This window comes from Schistocerca gregaria, unplaced genomic scaffold (genome assembly GCF_023897955.1).
Source record: "Schistocerca gregaria isolate iqSchGreg1 unplaced genomic scaffold, iqSchGreg1.2 ptg000948l, whole genome shotgun sequence".
In the NCBI taxonomy this organism is placed as follows: domain Eukaryota; kingdom Metazoa; phylum Arthropoda; class Insecta; order Orthoptera; family Acrididae; genus Schistocerca; species Schistocerca gregaria.
This window is the reverse complement of record NW_026062301.1, coordinates 77,501-85,000: the sequence shown is the minus strand read 5'-3', so window position 1 is coordinate 85,000 and position 7,500 is coordinate 77,501. Positions and strand designations below refer to the sequence as shown.

Genomic DNA, 7,500 nt, shown 5'->3' with positions numbered 1-7,500 from the left:
TGGTAGGATTTAAACGGGGTCCGCCTCGGGACGCGAAAGCACCCCTTCGGCTCGCCCCACCGGCAGGACGTCCCACGATACATGCCAGTTAAACACCGACGGGCGGTGAACCAACAGCGTGGGACACAAATCCAACTACGAGCTTTTTAACCGCAACAACTTTAATATACGCTATTGGAGCTGGAATTACCGCGGCTGCTGGCACCAGACTTGCCCTCCAATAGATACTCGTTAAAGGATTTAAAGTGTACTCATTCCGATTACGGGGCCTCGGATGAGTCCCGTATCGTTATTTTTCGTCACTACCTCCCCGTGCCGGGAGTGGGTAATTTGCGCGCCTGCTGCCTTCCTTGGATGTGGTAGCCGTTCTCAGGCTCCCTCTCCGGAATCGAACCCTGATTCCCCGTTACCCCGTTACAACCATGGTAGGCGCAGAACCTACCATCGACAGTTGATAAGGCAGACATTTGAAAGATGCGTCGCCGGTACGAGGACCGTGCGATCAGCCCAAAGTTATTCAGAGTCACCAAGGCAAACGGACCAGACAAGCCAATCCGATTGGTTTTGATCTAATAAAAGCGTCCCTTCCATCTCTGGTCGGGACTCTGTTTGCATGTATTAGCTCTAGAATTACCACAGTTATCCAAGTAACGTGGGTACGATCTAAGGAACCATAACTGATTTAATGAGCCATTCGCGGTTTCACCTTAATGCGGCTTGTACTGAGACATGCATGGCTTAATCTTTGAGACAAGCATATGACTACTGGCAGGATCAACCAGGGAGCTGCGTCAACTAGAGCTGAGCAGCCGGCCGCCCGGGAGTGTGTCCCGGGGGCCCGCGCGAACACGCAAGCGTCCGCTCAATTATTCTGCAAACAGGAGGAGGCCGAGCTCCCCTGCACGATACACCTCGAAACCCTCTCAGGTCCGGCGGCGCGCAGCGCCGTCCTAGGTACTTGGTCGGTTTCGAGAGAGGCGCAATCGCCCGGAGTTAGGCGAGTAGACGGTTTTAGTGCGAACACCCTTGCTCCCAACTGAGCTTGCGCTGCCGACAGAGGCCCGGGAGCGTGCTGTCGTGGCATTGCCGGCGGGAGACAACACGCGCCACCTATGGTGACCGGCAGCTCCAACGCCAGCGGCCACACAAGGGCAAAGCCCCACTTGGGTGCAGAAGCGAACTCTCCCAGCACAGCGCACGCGCCAACACGTCCGCACAACTGCGATACAAACCACCTGCGAGAACCGCTGGGGCGACCGAGCAGCAGACGGCGTCGCGGCGCCGAGTGCCAGGCGGCGGCGCATCCTCAACGCACACAGTCCTCAATCAGACCAGCACACTGCAGATGTCCACCGCGCTTCGCACCGGGCTCGGCTGAACCAACTTTGGCCGCCAGGCGCCGCGTGCAGGGTGCGCCGCAGCGTAGCTGCGCCGCCTGCCGGGCCCGTCGGCTGGCGCTCCTGCCACTCGGCGCCCCCCACCAGCCGCCTGTTGCGCGTGCGCCCACGCAGCGCGCGGCCAACACGCCGGGCGGCCCCCCTTCACCGGCCGGGAACAGTCCCACCAAGCCACCGCCGCGTATCGCTTCATACCCACATGGGCCTAGTCACGCGTGTGGATGTGGCGGGTACCGCTGAAACAACCGGTTAATAGCTGTACCGATCGTCGCCATCACAGATTCACCTCCAGCGTGAACAACCGCTCAACAACGGATTTCCAGTTCATTTGCGTATCTTGGGCAGTAAACGTAGATGTCCACCTACATTTGCGAATTCAACAATTCTTGCATGCCAGGATGTCATGTGTCACGACACGCTACATCAGACCACATACACACTGCGACATGTGCAGAAGAGAACACGTGGAAGGTGGCCCGCGCACCGTATGCGATGTACCTTCCGCGATCCACTGTCAACCGGCATCTGCGGCATGTCCCAGATATGGAACGCGGTCCACCAGGGTAGCACTTTGTGTGAGGCAATACGACAAAGTCGGAATACACGCGTCACTACATCAGACGGCTCACGCTGACCTGACCTGACCTGACTCACCGCACCACCACCCCCAGCGACCCAGGGTGACATACAATGCGTTCGTACGTTCCTCCCCACACGCCTCTACGGCGTACCACAGTGCAACCTAGCTGTTATTGGGAGACGAGACAAGTAGCATCAAGCACAACATATGGAAATTGAGATTCGACACCGTTGGGCACAGCCAGCGTACGGTCACACGTATCACACTACTTCACTCTGTACGTAACGACCGATGATCGGTACAGCGTGTGGGTTACGCGTACGACATCAGCGGACAATGGACACAGACCATACCACGACGTACACTGAGGGCGTCGACATCTGAATGCAACTGAACAGCTGCGAGGCTCATTTAACACTCAAACGCCAGACCGACCAGCTTGAGAGGACAGAGACACAAAGAGGGGGACAGAGGGGGACAGAGGGGGGGGAGGGGGGGGGTCGGCGATATAGTCCTATTGCAGTACAATTGACAGTGGATAGCAGGAATATGTGGAAAGTAAGCAACACTCGCAAGACATCTACATGAGGATAACAACGACACCAGAGATTCCGAGCAGTGAACTATGTTAGGCAAAGGGACAACGTGGGTTAGGTTAAGGGACAACGTGGGTTAGGTTAAGGACAACGTGGGTTAGGTTAAGGGACAACGTGGGTTAGGTTAAGGGACAACGTGGGTTAGGTTAAGGGACAACGTGGGTTAGGTTAAGGGACAACGTGGGTTAGGTTAAGGGACAACGTGGGTTAGGTTAAGGGACAACGTGGGTTAGGTTAAGGGACAACGTGGGTTAGGTTAAGGGACAACGTGGGTTAGGTTAAGGGACAACGTGGGTTAGGTTAAGGGACAACGTAGGTTAGGTTAAGGGACAACGTGGGTTAGGTTAAGGGACAACGTGGTTAGGTTAAGGGACAACGTGGGTTAGGTTAAGGGACAACGTGGGTTAGGTTAAGGGACAACGTGGGTTAGGTTAAGGGACAACGTGGGTTAGGTTAAGGACAACGTGGTTAGGTTAAGGGACAACGTGGGTTAGGTTAAGGGACAACGTGGGTTAGGTTAAGGGACAACGTGGGTTAGGTTAAGGGACAACGTGGGTTAGGTTAAGGGACAACGTGGGTTAGGTTAAGGGACAACGTGGTTAGGTTAAGGGACAACGTCGGGTTAGGTTAAGGGACAACGTCGGTTAGGTTAAGGGACAACGTCGGTTAGGTTAAGGGACAACGTCGGTTAGGTTAAGGGACAACGTCGGTTAGGTTAAGGGACAACGTGGGTTAGGTTAAGGGACAACGTGGGTTAGGTTAAGGGACAACGTGGGTTAGGTTAAGGGACAACGTGGGTTAGGTTAAGGGACAACGTGGGTTAGGTTAAGGGACAACGTGGGTTAGGTTAAGGGACAACGTGGGTTAGGTTAAGGGACAACTTGAGTTAGGTTAAGGGACAACTTGAGTTAGGTTAAGGGACAACTTGAGTTAGGTTAAGGGACAACTTGAGTTAGGTTAAGGGACAACTTGAGTTAGGTTAAGGGACAACTTGAGTTAGGTTAAGGGACAACTTGAGTTAGGTTAAGGGACAAATTGAGTTAGGTTAAGGGACAAATTGAGTTAGGTTAAGGGACAAATTGAGTTAGGTTAAGGGACAAATTGAGTTAGGTTAAGGGACAAATTGAGTTAGGTTAAGGGACAAATTGAGTTAGGTTAAGGGACAAATTGAGTTAGGTTAAGGGACAAATTGAGTTAGGTTAAGGGACAACTTGAGTTAGGTTAAGGGACAAATTGAGTTAGGTAAGACAACTTTAGGTTAAGGGACAACTTGAGTTAGGTTAAGGGACAACTTGAGTTAGGTTAAGGGACAACTTGAGTTAGGTTAAGGGACAACTTGAGTTAGGTTAAGGGACAACTTGAGTTAGGTTAAGGGACAACTTGAGTTAGGTTAAGGGACAACTTGAGTTAGGTTAAGGGACAACTTGAGTTAGGTTAAGGGACAACTTGAGTTAGGTTAAGGGACAACTTGAGTTAGGTTAAGGGACAACTTGAGTTACGGTTAAGGGACAACTTGAGTTAGGTTAAGGGACAACTTGAGTTAGGTTAAGGGACAACTTGAGTTAGGTTAAGGGACAACTTGAGTTAGGTTAAGGACAAATTGAGTTAGGTTAAGGGACAACTTGAGTTAGGTTAAGGGACAACTTGAGTTAGGTTAAGGGACAAATTGAGTTAGGTTAAGGGACAACTTGAGTTAGGTTAAGGGACAACTTGAGTTAAACACGCGATCTAGTGTGGACAACTTGAGTTAGGTTAAGGGACAACTTGAGTTAGGTTAAGGGACAACTTGAGTTAGGTTAAGGGACAACTTGAGTTAGGTTAAGGGACAACTTGAGTTAGGTTAAGGGACAACTTGAGTTAGGTTAAGGGACAACTTGAGTTAGGTTAAGGGACAACTTGAGTTAGGTTAAGGGACAACTTGAGTTAGGTTAAGGGACAACTTGAGTTAGGTTAAGGGACAACTTGAGTTAGGTTAAGGGACAAATTGAGTTAGGTTAAGGGACAAATTGAGTTAGGTTAAGGGACAAATTGAGTTAGGTTAAGGGACAAATTGAGTTAGGTTAAGGGACAAATTGAGTTAGGTTAAGGGACAACTTGAGTTAGGTTAAGGGACAACTTGAGTTAGGTTAAGGGACAACTTGAGTTAGGTTAAGGGACAACTTGAGTTAGGTTAAGGGACAAATTGAGTTAGGTTAAGGGACAAATTGAGTTAGGTTAAGGGACAAATTGAGTTAGGTTAAGGGACAACTTGAGTTAGGTTAAGGGACAACTTGAGTTAGGTTAAGGGACAACTTGAGTTAGGTTAAGGGACAACTTGAGTTAGGTTAAGGGACAACTTGAGTTAGGTTAAGGGACAACTTGAGTTAGGTTAAGGGACAACTTGAGTTAGGTTAAGGGACAACTTGAGTTAGGTTAAGGGACAACTTGAGTTAGGTTAAGGGACAACTTGAGTTAGGTTAAGGGACAAATTGAGTTAGGTTAAGGGACAAATTGAGTTAGGTTAAGGGACAACTTGAGTTAGGTTAAGGGACAACTTGAGTTAGGTTAAGGGACAACTTGAGTTAGGTTAAGGGACAAATTGAGTTAGGTTAAGGGACAAATTGAGTTAGGTTAAGGGACAACTTGAGTTAGGTTAAGGGACAACTTGAGTTAGGTTAAGGGACAACTTGAGTTAGGTTAAGGGACAACTTGAGTTAGGTTAAGGGACAACTTGAGTTAGGTTAAGGGACAACTTGAGTTAGGTTAAGGGACAACTTGGGTTAGGTTAAGGGACAACTTGAGTTAGGTTAAGGGACAACTTGAGTTAGGTTAAGGGACAACTTGAGTTAGGTTAAGGGACAACTTGAGTTAGGTTAAGGGACAACTTGAGTTAGGTTAAGGGACAAATTGAGTTAGGTTAAGGGACAAATTGAGTTAGGTTAAGGGACAAATTGAGTTAGGTTAAGGGACAAATTGAGTTAGGTTAAGGGACAACTTGAGTTAGGTTAAGGGACAAATTGAGTTAGGTTAAGGGACAAATTGAGTTAGGTTAAGGGACAAATTGAGTTAGGTTAAGGGACAAATTGAGTTAGGTTAAGGGACAAATTGAGTTAGGTTAAGGGACAACTTGAGTTAGGTTAAGGGACAAATTGAGTTAGGTTAAGGGACAAATTGAGTTAGGTTAAGGGACAACTTGAGTTAGGTTAAGGGACAACTTGAGTTAGGTTAAGGGACAACTTGAGTTAGGTTAAGGGACAACTTGAGTTAGGTTAAGGGACAACTTGAGTTAGGTTAAGGGACAACTTGAGTTAGGTTAAGGGACAACTTGAGTTAGGTTAAGGGACAACTTGAGTTAGGTTAAGGGACAACTTGAGTTAGGTTAAGGGACAACTTGAGTTAGGTTAAGGGACAACTTGAGTTAGGTTAAGGGACAACTTGAGTTAGGTTAAGGGACAACTTGAGTTAGGTTAAGGGACAACTTGAGTTAGGTTAAGGGACAACTTGAGTTAGGTTAAGGGACAACTTGAGTTAGGTTAAGGGACAACTTGAGTTAGGTTAAGGGACAAATTGAGTTAGGTTAAGGGACAACTTGAGTTAGGTTAAGGGACAACTTGAGTTAGGTTAAGGGACAAATTGAGTTAGGTTAAGGGACAAATTGAGTTAGGTTAAGGGACAACTTGAGTTAGGTTAAGGGACAAATTGAGTTAGGTTAAGGGACAACTTGAGTTAGGTTAAGGGACAACTTGAGTTAGGTTAAGGGACAACTTGAGTTAGGTTAAGGGACAACTTGAGTTAGGTTAAGGGACAACTTGAGTTAGGTTAAGGGACAACTTGAGTTAGGTTAAGGGACAACTTGAGTTAGGTTAAGGGACAACTTGAGTTAGGTTAAGGGACAACTTGAGTTAGGTTAAGGGACAACTTGAGTTAGGTTAAGGGACAACTTGAGTTAGGTTAAGGGACAAATTGAGTTAGGTTAAGGGACAAATTGAGTTAGGTTAAGGGACAACTTGAGTTAGGTTAAGGGACAACGTGGGTTAGGTTAAGGGACAAATTGAGTTAGGTTAAGGGACAAATTGAGTTAGGTTAAGGGACAACTTGAGTTAGGTTAAGGGACAACTTGAGTTAGGTTAAGGGACAACTTGAGTTAGGTTAAGGGACAACTTGAGTTAGGTTAAGGGACAACTTGAGTTAGGTTAAGGGACAACTTGAGTTAGGTTAAGGGACAACTTGAGTTAGGTTAAGGGACAACTTGAGTTAGGTTAAGGGACAACTTGAGTTAGGTTAAGGGACAACTTGAGTTAGGTTAAGGGACAACTTGAGTTAGGTTAAGGGACAACTTGAGTTAGGTTAAGGGACAACTTGAGTTAGGTTAAGGGACAACTTGAGTTAGGTTAAGGGACAAATTGAGTTAGGTTAAGGGACAAATTGAGTTAGGTTAAGGGACAAATTGAGTTAGGTTAAGGGACAAATTGAGTTAGGTTAAGGGACAAATTGAGTTAGGTTAAGGGACAAATTGAGTTAGGTTAAGGGACAAATTGAGTTAGGTTAAGGGACAACTTGAGTTAGGTTAAGGGACAACTTGAGTTAGGTTAAGGGACAAATTGAGTTAGGTTAAGGGACAAATTGAGTTAGGTTAAGGGACAAATTGAGTTAGGTTAAGGGACAAATTGAGTTAGGTTAAGGGACAAATTGAGTTAGGTTAAGGGACAAATTGAGTTAGGTTAAGGGACAACTTGAGTTAGGTTAAGGGACAAATTGAGTTAGGTTAAGGGACAAATTGAGTTAGGTTAAGGGACAAATTGAGTTAGGTTAAGCGATAATCTGGTACAGCCACAGTTAGGTTAAGCGATAATCTGGTACAGCCACAGTTAGGTTAAGCGATAATCTGGTACAGCCACAGTTAGGTTAAGCGATAATCTGGTACAGCCACAGTTAGGTTAAGCGATAA

At 46.9% G+C, this 7,500-nt stretch overlaps 1 non-coding gene across 1 annotated transcript in view; it reads right to left on the bottom strand.

Annotated features, from left to right (window-relative positions):
• The window catches only part of LOC126325891 (small subunit ribosomal RNA), a 1,891-nt gene extending 1,106 nt beyond the window's left edge, over window positions 1–785 (bottom strand). The window contains exon 1 of the ribosomal RNA XR_007560404.1: window positions 1–785. This exon is cut by the window's left edge and continues 1,106 nt beyond it. This is a non-coding gene — a ribosomal RNA (small subunit ribosomal RNA).
• Between the last annotated feature and the right edge of the window lie 6,715 nt (window positions 786–7,500).